The sequence below is a fragment of the Ovis canadensis genome, chromosome X (assembly GCF_042477335.2).
Source record: "Ovis canadensis isolate MfBH-ARS-UI-01 breed Bighorn chromosome X, ARS-UI_OviCan_v2, whole genome shotgun sequence".
Classification (NCBI taxonomy): domain Eukaryota; kingdom Metazoa; phylum Chordata; class Mammalia; order Artiodactyla; family Bovidae; genus Ovis; species Ovis canadensis.
In genome coordinates, this window is record NC_091727.1 from 115,855,933 (window position 1) to 115,877,249 (window position 21,317).

At 39.9% G+C, this 21,317-nt stretch overlaps 1 protein-coding gene and 1 long non-coding RNA gene across 2 annotated transcripts in view; both read left to right on the forward strand.

Annotated features, from left to right (window-relative positions):
• The first annotated feature begins 129 nt into the window (after nucleotides 1-129).
• On the forward strand, nucleotides 130-12,089 carry LOC138931185 (uncharacterized). The gene is made up of 4 exons (XR_011446445.1): nucleotides 130-966; nucleotides 8,423-8,462; nucleotides 10,253-10,398; nucleotides 11,556-12,089. It is a non-coding gene; the product is annotated as an uncharacterized lncRNA (long non-coding RNA).
• A 7,030-nt stretch (nucleotides 12,090-19,119) lies between these two features.
• Nucleotides 19,120-21,317, forward strand: part of SLC25A14 (solute carrier family 25 member 14) — a 45,608-nt gene continuing 43,410 nt past the window's right edge. The window contains exon 1 of the mRNA XM_070292102.1: nucleotides 19,120-19,293. The gene's annotated coding sequence lies outside the window, so the exon portion shown is untranslated. The remainder of the gene's footprint in view (nucleotides 19,294-21,317) is intronic.

Consider the following 21,317-nt stretch of genomic DNA (forward strand, 5'->3'; position numbering starts at 1 on the left):
GGCGGCCCACCGGCTCTGTTCCCGGAGACGGCCCACTCGCCCGGGAGGAAGGGGCGATCGGGACGGTGGGCCGCCTCCCTCGCCTGGACTCAGAGCCCCTGCTCTGGGTGAACCAGAGGCGCTCTCCCCACTCAAGGAACTGGAATCCGGGTGGCTGGATGCTACTGTGGGGCGGCTGGCAGTTTCGGGCTGGCGACGGGGAGAGGAGTGACCCTGGCCCGCGCCCCGACTCCCGCGCTACCGCGGGGAACCTCTGGCCCGGTCTGCACGGGGGAGGGATGCGGGCCGCGAGTCCGGGATCGCGAGTCTGCGGGCGACATGGGGGTCTGGGGCCGGGGCCCGGGCTCGGGGGCGCGTGGGGCAGACCGCGGCTTCCGAGCCCAGCGAGCCTTGTGGTCTTGGTAGGTGCCGAGCTGGTCGGCCGCGGGCACGACGGCAAAAGTGGGAGGAAGCCAAGCCAAGGGAGGAGGATGCTGGGCGACAGCGAGACGTTGTTTTCTTTTTAACAACGGTCCTTGGACCCGCTTTCTGACTCCAGGGCCCCGTTGAGGATATCCGGCGGCCGCTTGGACCTGGCCCTGCCACAGGCGCCTTCCCAGCATCAGGGCCATTCTATCCTTGAGGGGCGAGCGGGTCACTTCTTGTCTCTACTGGCCGCCGCTGCTGCCCAGCTGGCAGGGATGCCCAAGGGACCTCTTACCCGGCCTGGGCTCTTCCGCCTCCCGCCCGCACCTCTTTGGGAACTAGTAGGGGACCTTGGGAATCAGCCCGGCGCCCCCAGCCTTCTTTCTCTTTCCTGACGCCCTGCTCCATCTGCCCACTCCCCACTCTGGCTTTGGTGGTCTCTCACTAAACCTTTTCCCCCAGTTTAGGACCTGCTGGAAGGGGTCCTAAGATGAAAGTCAGCCGCAGCGCGTGGCCACTGTAGAGACCTAGGAGCTGAACAACCCGCTCCACTTCAGTTCGGTATGAGAACTTTCCGCGGCATCTTGGAAAGCTGCGGAAGTTTATAAACAAAAATAGGCAAGAAAAAAATTGGGGGAAAAAAGCGATCTGGAGGTTAGGCAGCTTGAATTCCATCGGCTTTGAGCAGCAGTTCTCGGGGCCAGAGTCCAGCTTCCCTGACTCGGACATCTGAATTTTGATGTAATGTCTAGACTTGCAGATTTAAAACTTGACTGCCAGAGAGGTCATTTTGTTTAACCAGTTGAAAACAGTGAAATCATGAGTCACTCTCTGACCCTGATACTTATTAGGAATTTAGGTATTTAAAGTATTATATGAAAAAAGGTTAATTTTTTTTTCCCAATATCCCTTTCAAATCCCTTCTCCAAGATCAGATTACTACAGTTAATGCTATCTGGGCTTCCCAGGTGGCGCTAGTGATAAAGAACCTGCCTGCCAATGTAGGAGATGTAAAAGACCCGGTTCAATCCCTGGATGGGGAAGATTCCTCTGGAGAAGCAAATTATAGCCCACTCCAGTATTCTTGTCTGGAGAATTTCCATGGACAGAGGAGCCTGGCAGGCTATGGTCCATAGGGTTGCAAAGAGTCAGACACTACTGAAGCAACTTAGCAGGCATGCAGGTGACATCTGAAAGATGTCAGTTATAAGAAAGTACAAGGCTAGAATTTTCAGCCAGTTTTAACTGGGCGCTTTTATTTTAAGACTGTTTTGGCTTTTTATTTTTGGCATAGGAAATAATTTAATACCTTAAAAACCCCTTTGGTTTTGGCTGATATTTTTTGTTATTAAATGGTTGAATTTTGTTGTTAACTGCTGCATAAGAGGCAGAACCAACACTTGTTCTATCAAACTGTCATATGGTGAATCTTTACTGTGTGTGGTAGTGTCATTGGACACAATTTTGACTGCATATACGTAAATGTAGAGTAAATGTAGTGAGATTTTCTTTCTTCCAAAATGAAGCTCAGAGGCAAAAAATTAGAATGCAAATTTAACGATCTTAAAATCTCTCATGTAAGTGACTAGTTTTTCAAAACAGAACCACCGTATTGTTGGAAAGTCAAATCCCTCAATGCATTTGCTGTGTATTTGTGGACTATTATTTACAATGTTAATGAAATAAATGATACAAATGAATAGAAATTTAGATTTAAAATTAAATGAGATTTTTATTCCTAGATTAGTGCTGTCTTGAAGTTTACTTTCTGTGTATTTATGACTAACTCCATTATTAAACATTTAGCCCATTTTTGTACTTTGTTTTTCAAACTTTTGAAACGTAAATTTTTATCAACATTCCAGAAGCAAGGTCTATCTTATCTGTAAGGGGAGTGTGAGAATTACATAAAAGAAGCTTTATAAATTGTTTAGTAGAATATCTGGAATTTATTAAGCACTCTATAAACACTCATTCCTCTTTTTACTTCTGTTCCCATGAAAAGTTACAAATTGATTTTGATACAAACCATGCTGGGAACTCTTAACAGTCTTGGATGCTCCTTGGAGAGGCAGCTGTTTTGAATTCCTGCAGTTTGTTCTGAGCAAGATATGGACCTCTTAACCATTTTTTTAAAAAAGTGCTCAACCAAGGGTTGTGTAAGTGAGGAAAATTAAACTCTTTGTAAAATTGGAGACATTGGAGAAGTTCCCTACATTAAGAGGTTTTTCTTGGTTTGGGAAGTTATTGAGAAAAAAACTGAGTCAACCCAGATTCTTATGACAGAATGCAGATTCTTAGAAGACAGAACGCCTCAGTTTCTCAAATCTTTTTAAAGGCAAGGGGAGCTATTTACCTCACAGGGTAGTTATGAGACCTAATGGGGTGTGTCTGTCAAGAGTTTGTCATGCTCAATAAATATTAGTTTCTTTCGTTTATTTATTTTTGGTTGTGCTGCGTCTTTGTTGCTTCCTGCAGGCTTTCTCTAGTTGTGATGAGTGGGGGCTACTCGTCCTGAGGTGCATGGGCTTCTCACTGGGATGGCTTCTCTTGTTGTGGAGCATGGGCTCTAGGTAAATGGGCTCCGTGGTTGCGGCTTGCAGGCTCTGGAGCACAGGCTCACTAATTGTAGTCCATGGACTTTAGTTGCTCTGCAGGCTTGTGGAGTCTTCTCGGCCAGGGATTGAACCTGTGTCCCCTACGTTGACAGGCGGATTCTTATCCCCTGTACCACCAGGGAAGTCCTTCTTTTTGTGATGTGCTTTTGTTTTCATATATTCTAATACTTTTATTTTGAGAATAACAAGCTTGAAATGATTTCCCTCAATATATTGAATATCTACTTGTTTATGATATATATCCAATGTTACCTAACTGAAATGATTATTTTAATGTTAATATGTCTTACTGTGCACTTTCTTTTTTTTTTTTTGCATGGAGCAAGGCATTTTCTTGGCCTTTAGCATAGCTAATTGTGCAGTAAGGTACCAGCTGTCCTGAACCAAATATCTTCTCTGAATTAAAGATACCACTGTATCTAATTGTTTCTTCTTTCCTGATTTCTTGCTGTGCTGTTCTTAATTTCCCACCAATCCTGTCTCCCTCCATGGTATCACTTTTGCTCAGTATCTTTTTTCCAACTTGGAGTCTTGTACTCTTAGATATCTGTTCTCTTGTCCTTGGACTGTTTACATAGAAATCTGCCCCCTCCTTTCATTTGTGAAACATTTATTGATTGATATTCTGTTGTATTCAAGTCACTGGAACTGTGTGGACAAAAGAAAAATGATCAGTTCACATTCCCTGGGCAGGAGTGCTGAATTCCATGGGAAAGACAAGTGATGGTACTATATGCTAATAAGTGATATAATACAGACAGCCCATGGAGTAGTGGAAACCCAGAAATACAAGCAACACTTGTTTAATGAAGCCTTCAAAGCATACACCAAACTGAATGAAAATGATAATCTGTTGTGTAATACAAGGAACAGAAGATTTCAGCCTGGAGACATGTTCTTTTATTCAAGTGGTCTTGGTCAAGTGAATCACTCTATCTAGATATCCCATTCCTCGTGTGTAAAGCAAAAGTTTGGAACAAGACCATGGTTTCCAAAGTGTATTTTATACAATATTACTAGTGTGCAGATAAACAGCTCCATGATCAAATACATTTGTGATTACTGGGTGAAACCAAATTAAGCAGATTTGTTTATTGTTGAATTTCTCAGTTTTTGATTGGATATTGTAAATTATACATCTTCAAGAGAGGAATCTAATTCTTTACATTTTTTATACCATAGAATCTTTTTGTATCAGAAATTAACTGCTACATAACATTTCAAGAAATATTTATCCTTTAGGTCTATGATTCATTGCGAGTTTATTGCTATATGAAACATAAAATGAGTGATTTTTTTTGTGTGTAAGATTATCCAATTTTTACAGCATCATTTATTGAAAATATTATCCTTGTCACCTCAGTGGAAAATCAGTTGACCATACATGTATGGGTCAACTTCTGGACCATCTGTTCCGTTCTGTTGATCACTGTGTCTATCCTTCCAGCAGTACTATTATGTCTTGATTACTGTACCTTTATGATAAATCTTGAAATCAGATAGTGTAAATGTTTAACTTTGCCATCCTTTTTCAAAATTGTTTTGTCTATTCTAGGTCCTTTGCATATCAATTATGAATTTTAGAATTAGTTTATCAATTTTTACTGGAAAGCCTCCTAGGATTTTGGTTGGTATTGTGTTGAATCTATTCCTCAACTCGAGGAGAACTGACATCATATCAACATTGAGTCTTCCAGCTCATGAGGATAGTATTTTTTTCTATTTAACCAGTCTTTAATTTTGCTTAGTGATCTTTCATAGTCTTGTAGTTTTCAATGTCTAGGTCTTGCACATTTTTCATTACATCTATCCCTAAATATTTCATATTTTGATGCAGTTTTAAATTATTTTGAAAATCTAATGTCTGACTAATATATGAAAATATAATTGACTCTTGTATATTGACTTTATATGCTGTAATGAGCCTTACAGCCTTATATGCTATAAATGAGCCTTTCTAGGCTCATTTGTTAGTTGTTGTAGCTTTCTTGTATTAATACATTCTTTAAGATTTTCAGTTTCAACAATTTATCATGTTTGAATAATGAGAACTTAACATTTTCCTTTCTACCCTAGATGCATTTTTTCTTGTCTTACTGCTCTGACTAGAATTTTTAGTATAATATTGAATACAAGTGGTAAAAGTAGATTGCTTTGATTTGTTCCTGATGTTAAGGGAAAATCATTCAGTTTCTTATTAAATATGATGTTAGCTATAGATTTTCTTCAGACTGAGGAAGACCTCTTCTATTCTAAGAGATTTTATGCTTTTGCTAAAAAATTTTATGCTTTTGTCCAATGCTTTCTGTGTCTAATGAGATGATTGTATATTTTCTTTATTCTTTTATTAATATGGTGAATTACAGTGATTAATTTTCTTTTTATAATTGAAGTATAATTTGCAATGTTGTATTAGTTTTAAGTGTACAGTAAAGTGATTTAGTTATACATTTTCTTTAAATTTTTGTTTTTAATTGATTTTTTATTGAAGTATGATTGACTTATAATGTCGTGTTAATTTTAGGTATACTGCAGATTCATTCAGTTATATATATACATGTGTGCATATATATTCTTTTTCAGATTCTTTCCCCATATAGGTTGCTACAAAATATTGAGTATAGTTCCCTGTGTTGTACAGTAGGTCCTTGTTATTAATTTGTTTAATATATAATAGTGTGTATTTGTTAATCCCAAACTCCAAATTTATCCCTTCCCTCTACTTTCCCCTTTGGTAACCAAAAGTTTGCTTTCTGTGTCTGTAAGTCTATTTCTGTCTTATAAATAAGTTCATTTATATAATTTTTTAAGATTCCATGAAGTGATATCATATATTTGTTTTTCTCTGACTTACTTCACTTAATATGATAATGTCTGGGTCCATCAATGTTGCTGCAAATGGCATTATTTCATTCTTTTTTATTACTAATATTCCATTTTGTATGTACCACATCTTCTTTATCCATTTATTGATGTACATTTATGTTGCTTCCATGTCTTGACTATTGTAAATAGTGCTACTATGAACACTGAAGTACTTGTATCTTTTCAAATTACAGTTTTCTCTGGATATATGCCCAGGAATGGGATTCTGGGATCTATGGTAGTTCTATTTTTAGTTTCTTAAGGAAGTTCCATACTGTTCTCAACAGTGACTGCACCAATTTACATTTCCACCAACAGTATAGGAGAGTTTCTTGTTTTCCACACCCTCCAGCATTTATTGTTTGTAGACTTTTTGATGATGGTCATCCTGAATGGTGTGAAGTGATACCTCATTATAGTTTTGATTTGTATTTCTCTAGTAAGAGTGATATTGAGCATCTTTTCATTTGGCCATCTGTATGTCTTCTCTGAAGAAATGTCTATTTAGATCTCCTGCCCATTTTTTGATTGGGTTGTTTGTTTTTTTGCTATTAAGCTGTATCAGCTGTTTGTGTATTTTGGAAATTAATTACTTGTTGGTCACATCATTTGCAAATATTTCTGCCCATTCTGTGGGGTGGCTTTTCATTTTGTTTATGGGTTCTTTTGCTGTGCAAAAGCTTTCAAGTTTAATAAGGTCTCATTTGTTCATTTTTGTTTTTATTTACATTACTCTAGGAGACAATCCCCCCCCAAAAAAATGTTGCTGTGATTTATGCCAAAGAGTGTTCTGCCTATGTTTTCCTCTAGGGGTTTTATATTATCCAGTTTTACATGTAGGTCTTTAATGTGTTTTGAGTTTATTTATGTATATATATAATTTCATTCTTTTACATATAGCTGTGCAGTTTTCCCAGCACCACTTATTGAAGAGCCTGTCTTTTCTCCATTGTATATTCTTGTCTCCTTTGTTCACACTGTGCTGTGTATTTAGTCACTCAGTCATGTCCGACTCTTTTGTGACCCCATGGACTGTAGCCCACCAGGCTCCTCTTTGCATGAGGATTCTCCTGGCAAGAACACTGGACTAGGTTGCCATGCCCTCCTCCAGGGGATCTTCTCAACCCAGGGATCAAACCCAGGTCTTCCACATTGCAGATGGATTCTTTACCATCTGTGCCACCAGGGAAGTCCAAGAATACTGGAGTAGGTAGCCTATCCCTTCTCCAGGGAACCTTCCTGACCCAGGAAGTCCAACTGGGGTCTCCTGCATTTACGAGCTGAGCTACCCAGGAAGCCCTTTTTGTACATTAATTGATCTTAAGTGCATGGGTTTATTTCTGGGTTTTCTATCCTCTTCGACTGATTTATATGTCTGTTTTTGTGCCAGTGCTATACTGTTTTGATTACAGTGATTGATTTTTGATAGTCAAACATAATCTGCATTCCTCAGATAAATCCCACGTAGTCATGATGAAGCATCCTTTTTACATATTGTTAGACTTTACTTCTGAGAAGGCAATGGCACCCCACTCCAATACTCTTGCCTGGGACATTCCATGGATGGAGGAGTCTGGTAGGCTGCAGTCCATGGGGTCGCGAAGAGTTGGACACAATTGAGCAACTTCCCTTTCACTTTTCACTTTCATGCATTGGAGAAGGAAATGGCAACCCACTCCAGTATTCTTGCCTAGAGAATCCCGGGGATGGGGGAGCCTGGTGGGCTGCCATCTATGGGGTCACACAGAGTCGGACACGACTGACGTGACTTAGCAGCAGCAGCAGCAGACTTTACTTGCTAAAATTTTGCTAAAAATTTTTGCATATAAGTTCTTGAGGAATCTTGTTCTTTGTTTTCTTTCTTATAATGTCTTTGAATTTACTGCTAAGTCACTTCAGTCGTGTCTGACTCTGTGCGACCTCATAGATGGCAGCCCACCAGGTTCCCCTGTCCCTGGGATTCTCCAGGCAAGAACATTGGAGTGGGTTGCCATTTCCTTCTCCAATGCATGAAAGTGAAAAGTGAAAGTGAAGTTGCTCAGTCATGTCCGACTTAGCGACCCCATGGACTGCAGCCTACCAGACTCTTCCGTCCATGGGATTTTCCAGGCAAGAGTGCTGGAGTGGGGTGCCATTGCCTTCTCCGGTCTTTGATTTTGATTCTGGAGTAATGCAGGTCTCACAGAATAGGCTGGAAAGTAATTTGGTAGCTTCTATTTTCTGGAAGAGTTTGTGTAGAATTGCAATAATTCCTTACTAAATGTTTAGGAACATTCACCAGTGACATCATCTGGGCCTAAAGTTTCTTTTGTGGAAAAGTTTTTAAACTACAAATTAATTTTTGTAATAGTTGTAGGGCTAGTTGGGTTGTTGATTTCTTCTTTTGGAGGCTTTTTAAAAAATATTTTAAGTTAATTTTTATTGGAGTATAGTTGCCTTACAATGTTGTGTTAGTTTGTGCTGTACAGCCAAGTGAATCAGCCATATGTATATTTATATCTCTTTTTTCTTTTTTGGATTTCCTTCCCATTTAGGTCACTACAGAGCATTAAGTGGAGCTCCCTGTGCTATACAGTAGGTTCTCATTATTTATCTATTGTATCATACTAGTGCACATTTGTCAATCTCAGTCCCTCAATTCATCCCACCCTCCCCACCAGTATCCATATGTCTGTTGCTGATTTCTTTTTTCCAAGACTTATTTATTTATTTTTAGCTGCACTGGGTCTTCGTTGCTACACTCAAGCTTTGTCTAGCTGTAATGTGCGGGGGCTACTCTTCATTGCAGCGCATGGACTTTTCACTGCAGTGGCTTCTTGTTGCCGAGTACAGGCTCTAGAGCCTGGGCTCAGTAGTTATGGCACACAGGCTTAGTTGCTCTGAGGTATGTGGAATCTTCCAAGATCAGGGACCAAACTGGTGTCCCTTGCATTGCAAGGCAGATTTTAACCACTGGACCACCAGGGAAGACCCTGATTTCTTCTTGAATGAGCTTTGACAGTTTGTGTATTTTTTAAAAAATTTCCGTTTATCCTTTTCATTATCAAATTTATTATCATAAAGCTGTTGATAGTATTTCCTTATCATTTTGCATTCATACTACTTAGCTATTTCTAAATAATAAGTTATCCAAAACTAAACAGCTTAAAACAATACATATTTATTGTCTCACAGATTCTGCAGTTCAGGAATTTGGGTACAGCTTAGCTGGGCTTCCCTCGTGGCTCAGACGGTAAAGAATCTGCAGTGCAGGAGACCCAGGTTCAATCCCTGGGTTGGGAAGATCCCCTGGAGAAGAGAATGGCAGCCCACTCCAGTATTCTTGCCTGGCAGGCTACAGTCCATGAGTTCACAAAGTCGGACACAACTAAGCAACTTAACACTTTCACTTTCACTAGCTGGATCCTCAGTTCAAGGTCTCCCATAAGGCTGTAATCAAAGGCCCTGTCAGCCAGGGCCAGGGTCTCATCTGAAGACCTGACTAGGGAAGAATCCAATTCTATGCTCACATGAGTGTTAACATGATTCAGTTCCTTGTGGGTTGTTGAACTGAGGTCCTCAATTTTTTGCTGGATGTTGGCAAGAGGGGCCTCCAGCATGGCAGCTTGTTTCATTCAAGTCAGCCATAGAGGGTAGCAAGATGGAGTCATAGCCTAGTTATGGAAATGACATCCCCCTACCTTTGCTATGTTTTACTGGTTAGAAGCAAGTCACTAGGTCACTTCAGACTCAAGGGGAGAGGACTACACAGGGGCATGAATACTGGGAAGCAAGCATCAACGGGGATCATTTTAGACACAATATTTGTAGGATCTATGTTTTATAGTTTATTGACATTCTCAAAGAACCAGCTTTTCTTTGTTTTTCTGTTTTCATGGTGTTTGAATTCTGTCATCTTTATTTTGGGTTTATTTTCTTACTTTAAGTTTAATCTGCTTTTTATCTTTTAATTTCTTTCTTCTTTTTTGGCCACACCATGAAGCATGCAAGATCTTAGTTCCTTGACCAGGGATCAAGCCCATTCCCCGCTGCAGTGGAAGCACAGAGTCCTAACCACTAGACCACCAGGGAAATCCTTTTAAATTTTTTAATGTGAAAGCTAAAGTCATTGTTTCCAGGTCCTTAATGTTTTCTAGTATAGGCATTTAGTGCTATAAACTTTCTTCTAACAATTGCTTTAGCTACATCCTATAAATTTTTATGATTTCATTTTCTTTTTAGCTGTAGAATATTTATTTTTATTGAGGTGTAATTGGCATATAACATACTAGTTTCAGATGTACAGCATAATGATTTAGTATTTGTATATATTGTAAAATGCTCACCACAATAAGTCTACTTATTTGTGTGTTCATAATTTTCAGTTGCCAACAACTGGCCATGACCGGAAAACTCAGCACCCTAACATTCTAGTTGACTCAAGCAATGAAAACGGGTTCACGCCATCAATCTTGATATTTCTGTGTGAAGCAACCCTAACAAGATGATACAACAGTGACTGCTACTCCAGGTGTACACAACAAAATCATCAGTCCATTGGTGATATAAAGAACACTCTGGTCAGACACATTCTTTTGGGTTGGCTAAGGATCAGTTATGGTTCTCTTGGAGACAGGCAAGGAGTAAGTTACCAAGCCTGCTGTGTGAATTCTTCTACCCACAACATGCAAACATGAGATTTCCCTATTGTTAACTCCTGCAGTTTGAGGCACAGGTATCAGTGATGGGGCAGTGAAAGAGGGTCAGGGATTGGGCACCATTTGAATCTATAATCACATATAACCTGGGGCCATTTGTTTTAATGGAAATTACTCTCTTCTTCACTTAAAAATAAAAATGTGAAGAATAGATACCTCCGTTTTTTGTGGGTTTGCTCTTTCCTGACAATGTCAACTATCTCAGACTCTTAGAATAAAATCCAAAGTTGTTACCAGGGTGTTATAGCCCTACACGGTTTGCCCCAGCTCTTATGTTTCTGACCTCATCTCCAACTGCTGTCCCTCTTTATCCATCTGCTCCAGCCACTCTGGTGATCTGGATATTCCTCAAACACACCTGGCTCACTCCTGCTTAGGGGCCTTTGCTATTGCTGTTCTCTTTGCCTAGAATGATCTCAAAGATCCTTAGGGCTCCCTCTCTCACCTCTTTCATGCTTCTCTTCAAATATCATTTCATTAGAGAGGCCTTCCTGACCATTTAATCTAAAACAGCAGCTCCTGCCATTCTCTGTGTCCTTTCCTTGCTTCATTTTTCTTTACACTTAATAATATGTTATTAACCTGAATATTTCCTTCCTTTTTGCCTGCTCCTCCCTCAAACAGACTGTCTGTTCCGTGGTGGCAGGGGCTGTTTTTAGTTCATCACTAGGTTTCCCATGCCCAGCAGAGTACCTGGCACACAGTAGGTGCTTGTAGGTACTTATCAGTGAATTAATGAATGAATCTGATATACAGACATGTCTATCTATCTAGATGTATTTATATATGTATCCATACATATAGAGAAGGAAGGCATTTAGAACACAAGATTCTTTATCCTCAACTCCAGACTATAGAGGAAAAAAGCTTAACTAAAGCCAACTTTTCTTTCAGGATTTGAGTATGCAAATGTAGTTAGTATCATAAAATCTCTTTTATAAAGATGATTTTTTTTTTTTACTGTTTTCAGATTAGAAGTAACACTTTCAGAAAAGAAAATATAAGCAATGCAGAAAGGACTCAGATGGAAAGTGAAAGTCCTCTGGACTGAAGGTGAGGAGAGAGAGCAGGCCTGGAGACTGAATTGCACTGTGCATTGGGACGGAACACTGGGGAAACCACAGCTGCACTAGAGTAGTTGTGTCAACAGGGCTCATCAGAATGTCCCCACAGAAGAACTGGCCACATCAGAATGTCTTGCTTTGCTGCTTATTATCTTCTGTCCACTATTCTAGGAAAATAACCTTTCAGTGTTTGTATTGTTTTAAGTTATGAAGCTCATTGTATACTAAAGAGCTTTTAGTCTGTCAAATTTGTTACAATTTTTTCCCTAAATTATTGTTCATCTTCTAACTCTTTGGTGTTTTCTGCCATTCAGAAATGATTTTTATTGTGTTGTCAGTTCTAATAATCCTTTTGTTGTCTCTGCCTCTGATAGGATGCTTAGAAACTCTTCTTCAGCCCCACGGTTATAAAAGTGTTCACTTGAATTTTCTTCTACTACTGTCATAGTTTGGTTTTCTTTTTCATGTTTAAACTTTCAGGGGACCTGGAATTTACTTGGTGAAAAGGCATGTCTGGAATGCTTGTGGTGTGCCAGGTTTTATTCCAAGTGCCTTACATGGATCATCACATTTGAATGCTCAGAAACTCAGGAGGTGGGTGCTAATAGGAGCGTTGTTTTCACAGGGGAGGAAATTTAGGAACAGGCAGGGTGGGTACTTGTCCAAGACCACACAGCTGGTGAAACCTGGCCCATCAGTGAGAAAGCCTAAACAGAGTTAAGGAATAGAGTCGGCACGTGAAAAGTTTCTGAAGTACAGAAGTCAATAGAAGGTAGAGTTGGGTTTTTTTTTTTTACTACTTTTATTATTATTACACGGTTCTCATAAACATAATTTCTGACAGCTGCAAATTACTTGAAAAATCATGTATATTTAAGGCAAGCACAACTCTAAAATACTATTCCTTCAAAAACATGTTTAGAATTCCATGGTAAAGAAACCTTTATTTAGAGAAACAGTTGTCATAAAAAGAAATTCAGAAAGAACATTTATCAACATGTGAAGAATTTTATAGGATATAGGATTATAGATTTTTATAAAAATCTTATCTTTCCACTCCAGTTTTCTTAAAAGAGGATATTTTTAAAATGTTCTGATCAGAAATAAAGCCACAATAACTGTTCTTATTTTTTTAAAAAAGCTATAACAAAATAATGAAGCTGCTATGAAAAGCAGTTTGGTAGTTCCTTGAAAAGTTTAATATAGAATTACCATATCGCCCAACAATTCCACTCCTAGGTGTAGGCCCAAGAATTCAAAGCAAGGAGTCAACCAATATAATTCAAACCAAGGAGTCAAACAGATTCTTGTAACCAATTTTCAAAGCAGCATTATTTACAGTGACCAAAAGGTGAAAACAACCCAAATGTCCATCAACATATGAATGGATAAGCAATATGTGGTACATATATCAGTTCAGTTCAGTTCAGTTGCTCAGTCGTGTCTGACTCTTTGTGACCCCATGGAGGGCAGTACACCAGGCTTCCCTATCCATCATCAACTCACGGGGCTTACGCAAACTCATGTCCATCGAGTCGGTAATGCCATCCAACCATCTCGTCCTCTGTCACTCCCTTCTCCTCCTGCCTTCAATCTTTCCCAAAATCAGGGTCTTTTCCAATGAGTCAGTTCTTCACATCAGGTGGCCAAAGTGTCAGAGTTTCAGCTTCAGCATCAGTCCTTCCAATGAGTATTCAGGACTGATTTCCTTTAGGATGGACTGGTTGGATCTCCTTGCAGTCCAAGAGATCCTCAAGGGTCTTTTCCAACACCACAGATGAAAAGCATCAATACTTCGGCACTCAATTTTCTATATAGTCCACCTCTCACATCCGTACATGACTACTGGAAAAACCATAGCTTTGACTAGATGGACTTTTGTTGGCAAAGTAACGTCTCTGCTTTTTAATATGCTGTCTAGGTTGATCATAGCTTTTCTTCCAAGGAGTAAGCGTCTTTTAATTTCATGGCTGCAACCACCATCTGCAGTGATTTTGGAGCCCCCCAAAATAAAGTCTTCACGGTTTCCATTGTTTCCCCATCTATTTGCCATGAAGTGATGGGACCAGATGCCATGATTGTAGTTTTCTGAATGTTGAGCTTTAAGCCAATTTTTTCACTCTCCTCTTTCACTTTCATCAAGAGGCTCTTTAGTTCTTCTTCACTTTCTGCCATAAGGGCGGTGTCATCTGCATATCTGAGGTTATTGATATTTCTCCCGGCAATCTTGATTCCAGCTTGGGCTTCATCCAGCCCGGCATTTTGCATGATGTACTCTGTATATAAGTTAAATAAGCAGGGTGACAATATACAGCCTTGACGTACTCCTTTTCCTATTTGGAACCAGTCTGTTGTTCCATGTCCAGTTCTAACTGTTCCTTCTTGACCTGCATACAGATTTCTCAAGAGGCAGGTCAGGTGGTCTGGTATTCCCATCTCTTTAAGAATTTTCCACAGTTTATTGTGATCCACACAATCAAAGGCTTTGGCTTAGTGAATAAAGCAGAAGCAGATGTTTTTCTGGAATTCTATTGCTTTTTCTATGATCCAACAGATGTTGGCAATTTGATTGCTGATTCCTCTGCCTTTTCTAAATCCAGCTTGAACATCTGGAATTTCTCAGATCATGTACTGTTGAAGCCTAGCTGGAAGGATTTTTGAGCATTACTTTGCTCATGTGTGAGATGAGTGCAGTTGTGCAGTAGATTGGACATTCTTTGGCATTTGCTCTTCTTTGGGATTGGAATGGAAGCTGACTTTTTCCAGTCTTGTGGCCACCGCTGAGTTTTCCAAGTTTACTGGCATATTGAGTGCAGCATTTTCACAGCATCATCTTTTAGTATTTGAAATAGCTCAGCTGGAATTTCATCACCTCCACTAGCTTTCTTCATAGTGATGCTTCCTAAGGCCCGCTTGACTTTGGACTCCAGGATGTCTGGTTCTAGGTGAGTGATCATTGTGGTTATCTGAGACATGAAGATCTTTTTGGTATAGTTCCTCTATGTATTCTTGCCACTGCTTAATATCTTTTGCTTCTGTTAGGTCCATACCATTTCTGTACTTTATTGAGCCCATCTCTGCATGAACTGTTCCCTTGGTATCTCTAATTTTTTAGAATAGATCTCTAGTCTTTCCCATTCTATTGTTTTCGTCTATTTCTTTGCATTGATCACTGAGGAAGGCTTTCTTATCTCTCCTTGCTATTCTTTGGAACTCTGCATTCAAATTGGTATATCTTTCCTTTTCTCCTTTGCCTTTAGCTTCTCTTCTTTTCTCAGCTATTTGTAAGGCCTCCTCAAACAACTATTTCGCCTTTTTGCATTTCTTTTTCTTGGGGATGTTCTTGATCACTGATTCTTGTACAATGTCATGAACCTCTGCCCATTGTTCTTCAGGCACTCTATCAGATCTAATCCTTTGAATCTATTTGTCACATCTACTGTATAATCATAAGGGATTTGATTTAAGTCATACCTGAATGGTCTAGTGGTTTTCCCCATTTTCTTCAATTTAAGTCTGAATTTGGCGATAAGGAGTTCATGATCTGAGCCACAGTCAGCCCCCAGTCTTATTTTTGCTGACTGTAGAACTTCTTCATCTTTGGCTGATTTCAGTATTGACCATGTGGTGATGCCCATGTGTAGAGTCTTCTTGTTTCGTTGGAAGAGGGTGTTTGCTATGACCAGTGCGTTCTGTTGGCAAAACTCTACTAGCCTTTGCCCTGCTTCATTTTGTACTCCAAGGCCAAATTTGCTTGTTACTTCAGGTATCTCTTGACTTCCTACTTTTGCATTCCAGTCCCCTATAATGAAAAGGGCATCTAAAGGGTGTTAGTTCTAAAAGGTCTTGTAAGGCTTCATAGAACCATTCAGCTTCAGCTTCTTCAGCATTACTGGTTGGGGCATAGACTTGGATTACTGTGATATCGAATGGATTGCCTTGGAAATGAATAGAGATCATTCTGTTGCTTTTGAGATTGTATCCAAGTATTGCATTTTGGACTTTTCTTTACTATGCTGGCTACTCCATTTCTTCTAAGGTGGTCTGCCCACAATACTCGATATAATGGTCATCTGAGTTAAATTCACCCATTCCAGTCCATTTTAGTTCGCTTATTCCTAAAATGTCATTGTTCACTTTTGCCATCTCCTGTTTGACCACTTCCAATTTGCCTTGATTCGTGGACCTAACATTCGAGGTTCCTATGCAGTATTGCTCTTTTCAGCATCAGACTTTACTTCCATCATCAGTCACATCCACAACTGGATGTTGTTTTCACTTTTGGTCTGCTGCACCCAGATCCCTTGCCTATGCGGCAGGTCATTGCTGACCCATACCTTCACAGGAGATACCTAAACCCAGTTCAGGCTCAGTCTCTGTGGGGTCTCTGGGTCCTGGTGTGCACAATGTTTGTTTGAGCCCTCTGAGCATATCTGGCAGGTAAGGGGTTTGATTCTAAATGCAATTTTGCCCCTCCTACTATCTTGCTAGGGTTTCTCCTTTGCTCTTGGAAGTGGAGTATCTTTTTTTGGTGGGACCTGGCATTCTCCTGTTGATGGTTGTTCAGTAGTGAGTTGTAGTTTTGGTGTTCTCACAGGAGAAGATGAGTGCACGTCCACCATCTTAATTAATCTTACTCTATAATGTTGGTACATATATACAATGGAATAATTATTGTACAAAGGAAGGAAATTCTGAAATAGAGTACAACATGGATTAACACTGAAACCCTATACTAGGTGAAAAAAACTAGATACAAAAGGACAAATATTGTATGATTTCACTTATATGAGATACCTAGAATTGTCACACTCAGAGAGACAGAAAGAACAGTGGATATTAAGGGCTGCGGGGAGAGTAGAAGGGGAAGTGATTGTTTAATGGGCTTATGTTTGAAATAATGGGAAGTTCTGGAAATGGATAGTGACTCATTCCAGGTGGCAGTGGTAAAGAACCTGCCTGCAATGCAGGAGAGACAGCAGGAACCACAGGTTTGACCCCTGGGTGGAGAAGATCCCCTGTAGAAGGCAATGGCCACTCACTCCAGAATTCTTGCCTGGGAAATTCCATGGACAGAGGAGCCTGGTGGGCTACAGTCCAGGTGGTTGCAAAGAGTCAGATATGACTTAGCCATTGCGCATGCATGCAGTGTTGTTTGCACAACATTGTGAATGTACTTAATGCCACTGAACTATTAAAATGATAAATTATATATATTTTACCATAAACAACAATGACAGTAGCAACAATGACAAAAGGAGTCAAAATTAGACTATTTCATAGAGTTGTAGTTGCTAAGTTGATAAAGTTTGCTCAATTTCGTATGCATTGAGTCGGTGATGTTATTTAACCATCTCATCCTCTGCCACCCCTTTCTCCTTTTGCCTTCAGTCTTTCCCAGCATCAGGGTCTTTTCCAGTGAATCGGCTCTTTGCATCAGGTGGCCAAAGTATTGGAGATTCAGCTTCAGCGTCAGTCCTTCCAATGAATATTCAGGGTTGACTTCCTTTAAAATTGACTGGTTTGATCTGCTTGCAGTCCAAGGGACTCTCAAGAGTCTTCTCCAGCACCACAATTTGAAAACATCAATTCTTTGGCACTCAGCCTTCTTTATGGTTGAACTCTCACGTCTCTCCACGACTATTGGAAAAAACATGGCTTTGACTATATGGATGTTTGTCTCAGAGTGCTGGGCTTAAATGAGATAATTCTTGTGCTGTGCTTAGCATAATGCTGGGCTTATGAATAAATTTCTAATACTTGGAACCATTTGAAGATGGAATGGGCTTCCTTAGGGATGGGATAGTGAGTGAGTCCATGTACTGGATGTGTTTAACAGGAGGTGAATCAGACTTAAATTTCCTAAGCAAATGAATCACCTGGGGATAGTGTTTAAATACAGATTCTAATTTAAATAGGTCCTTCGTGGGGCATGAAATTCTGCATTTCTAATAAGCCCCAGGTGATGATGAAGATGCCTAGTGATGAAATTTGAATAGCAGGGAGCTAGATGATTCTTTCGAGTGAGGGGATGCTGGAGAAGCTCTGTGATCCTCCATCAGGTGGAGCATTGAATTAGACCTCTGCTGTCCATTATGGTGGCCACATCACCATATGTAGCTGTTTGAAATGTATCTTGTCTGAGATGAGTTGTGGGTGTAAAATACACAAGAACTCAGTATAAAGAAAAGAAACTGTAAGACAGCTCATTAATACTTTTTATATTGATTGCATTCTGAAATGATATTATTTTGGTTATGTTGGGTTAAGTAAATATTGTTAAATTTTTTACAAGGGCTGTGAATAGAAGGTGATTGGGCAATAACTAGAGGGTGTCAAAGGATTAGAAGAGGATTTTCTTGGCTTTGGCAGCCTGGAAAGAATATGAAGCTAATAAGAAAGGGAGACTTTGGCTCTCCAGGATCGGCAAAGTGGGTGAGTGAGGGAGTGAGGTCTATAAGAAGGAAAGGAGGTTAATACAAGGTTTGTGTGGCTTGTATTGTTGTTTAGTCGCTAAGTGGTATCTGACTCTTTGCGACCCCATGGACTGCAGCACGCTGGGTTTTCCTATCCTTTACTCCTGTGGCTTGTATACAGTTATATAAAAGATGGTAAGACTGGAAGGAAACATGTAGAAATGTTAACGTCAGTATCTAGGTAGTGGGGATGACATTTGCATTATATTTTTGTGAAAGTGAAAAGAAGTGTTACTCGCTTCATTCTGTCTGACTCTTTGCGATGCCATGGACTATAGTCCACCAGGCTCCTCTGTCTGTGGAATTTTCCAGACAAGAATACTGGAGTGGTAGCCTTTTCCTTATCCAGGGGATCTTCCCGACCCAGGGACCAAACCTCAGTCTGTTGCTTTGCAGGCAGATTCTTTACCGTCTGAGCCACCAGTACTTCTTTGTATATGTTTTTGTATTTTCCTTTTTCTTCCATAAAGATGCATAACTTTTAAAATTGGGGAAATGTAGAGGGACCAGAAATTAGAGGTAGCTTGGAACACTGACTTTAGCACATGAGGAACACCCCAGAGGAACGTGTGACAGGAGCACACAAATCACAAGAATGACAGTATAATAAGCAAATGTGTAGGCATAGAAAGAAGACTAGGAAGAGGTGTTCCACACTGTTAAGAGGAGTGTCTGTGGATATTAGGATTTCAGGTAATTTATTCCATCTTTTCACTCCCAATCCAGGGATTGAACCCAGGCCTCCTGCATTGCAGGAGATTGTTGATTCTTTACCAGCTGAGCCATAAGGAGAGCCCTAAACATCATCTTTTGACTTTTGTGTATAATTCACTTTTTGTGTATAAAGTTTAAAAATGATTATGTACTTTTTTATAATCAGAAAAAGAAGCTACTGTACTTTTGAAAAATAGGCATGTTCTTGCCTCACAGAAATAATAGTCCCACTATATCCTGTGTTGATAAAACCACATCTTAGGCTCTCGTCTTCTACCAGCTTTGGAAGAAACAAGTGGCCTATAGAACTGCCTGTGAACTGCCTATGGAGAGGGCCAAATCACGGGAAACTTGGCCTGCTACAGGGGCTGGGAGTGGCCTCTGGCCAACAGCCAGCAAGAAAGTGAAGCCCTGGTGGTACAGCTGCATAGAAGTGAATTCTGCAACAACCTGAGTGAGTTTGGACATGAATTCTTCCCCAGTCAAGTCTTGAGATAAAAACACACTGGCTATTTACAGGATAGGAGGCAGGCGGTCACTACAGGTGGGTCACTGCAAGATTACTGCATAACACGCAATAATCTGGAGAGAAAAGGGAGGAGGGAATGTCCTTTAGGGCTGTTTAAGAATCACTGAAACAATGGAATATTACTCAGCCATAAAAAGAATGAAATAATGCCATTTGTAGCAGCATGGATGGACCTAGAGACTGTCATACTGAATGAAGTAAGCTAGAGAAAGATAAACAGCTGATTCTTAAAACAGCCCGAAAAGACACTCCCACCTCCCTTTTCTCTCCAGACTTTTATGAAGTGTCTTTCAAGTATTTTTCCTATTAAAAAAAAAAAGAGTTGCCTATCTTTTGATTGCTGAGTTTAGGAGTTCTTTATTTATACTGGCTATGAGATTTGATGGGATACATGGATTAAAAATCTCTTCTCCCAGCCTGGAGCTTACCTTTTCACTCTCTTAATTGTGACTTTTAATGAAAATAAAAATGTTATCAATATTATTTATTTTTCCCTCAGTTTTATTGCAATATAATTGACATAATATTGTATTAGTGATGTGAACTTCACCTCAATTAATTTAAAAAAAAGGGCTTCTGACTCTAAATAAAATTCTTTTTTCATTTTTTTAAGACGAGGTGTTTCTCTTGGGAGAGTAGAAAGATGAAAGCACTTTTTGGTTCAACATAATGAGAGTTTTCAAACAGAACTATCAAAGAGCTTAATGGGTTGACTTGTGATCTATGCTTACACTGGAAATATTCTAGCAGGGACTGGACAACTGTCTGTAATGAGTATTATAGAAGGGAACTCTAAGTCTCCTTCTGACTTTTAGGATTCAAGGATTCTATTCACTTGAATAGCTGATCTCGGAGAGATCAGAATTTGAACATTCCTGGCACCTATAACTACTACATAACCCAAGACAGAGTATAATCAAATTTGGGTTGTGTGGTAGAGACTATAAACAGAAAGTGATTAAAAAGTGGCCAACTTTGACAAATTAGATTTTTTTTTTAATTTGCAGTTTAAAAAAATTTTGGAAACTAAGCAAACAGCAAATGTGTTAAATAAAAGTGTGCTATATGTTTATAGTTTGTTTTTACAAATGCTATTTTAAAATTAATCTATTGTAGATCTTTTAAAATAAGTCATTTGAAAACAGTGCTTCTTTTAACGAAGTTTACCTAGGTGTTTGGTGAGATTATCTGGCAGTGGCTGAGGTGACAAAAGTGCAGTGCAGTCTTGTAGAAAAGCTAAGAGAGTGATTTGGTCACAAAGAGAGCCATAATTCTACAAGGTTGGGCAGTCTGGATGTGAGGGACAGGCCCAGGTCACAGCTACAGCTAGACATACGGTTCATGTCACTGGAGAGAATATAGTCCTTCCAATTTAGAAAGACTCTAAGCTGTAACCCCCTTAGTCTGGCTGGAAGAGAGTACTTTGCTGAGATGTAAATTTAAGGATATTTACATTTTGGAATGCATGTACAGGTTTCTCACATTATTTTTAGTAAGGAAGTTTCTGAAGGTAACAAGGCTATTCAGTTCAGTTCAGTCGTTCAGTCGTGTCCGACTCTTTGTGACCCCATGAATCACAGCACGCCAGGCCTCCCTGTCCATCACCATCTCCCGGAGTTCACTCAGACACATGTCCATCAAGTCCGTGATGCCATCCAGCCATCTCATCCTCTGTCGTCCCCTTCTCCTCCTGCCCTCAGTCCCTCCCAGCATCAGAGTCTTTTCCAGTGAGTCAACTCTTCACATGAGGTGGCCAAAGTACTGGAGTTTCAGCTTTAGCATCAGTCCTTCCAAAGAAATCCCAGGGGTGATCTCCTTCAGAATGGACTGTTTGGATCTCCTTGCAGTCCAAGGGACTCTCAAGAGTCTTCTCCAACACCACAGTTCAAAAGCATCAATTCTTTGGTGCTCAGCCTTCTTCACAGTCCAACTCTCACATCCATACATGA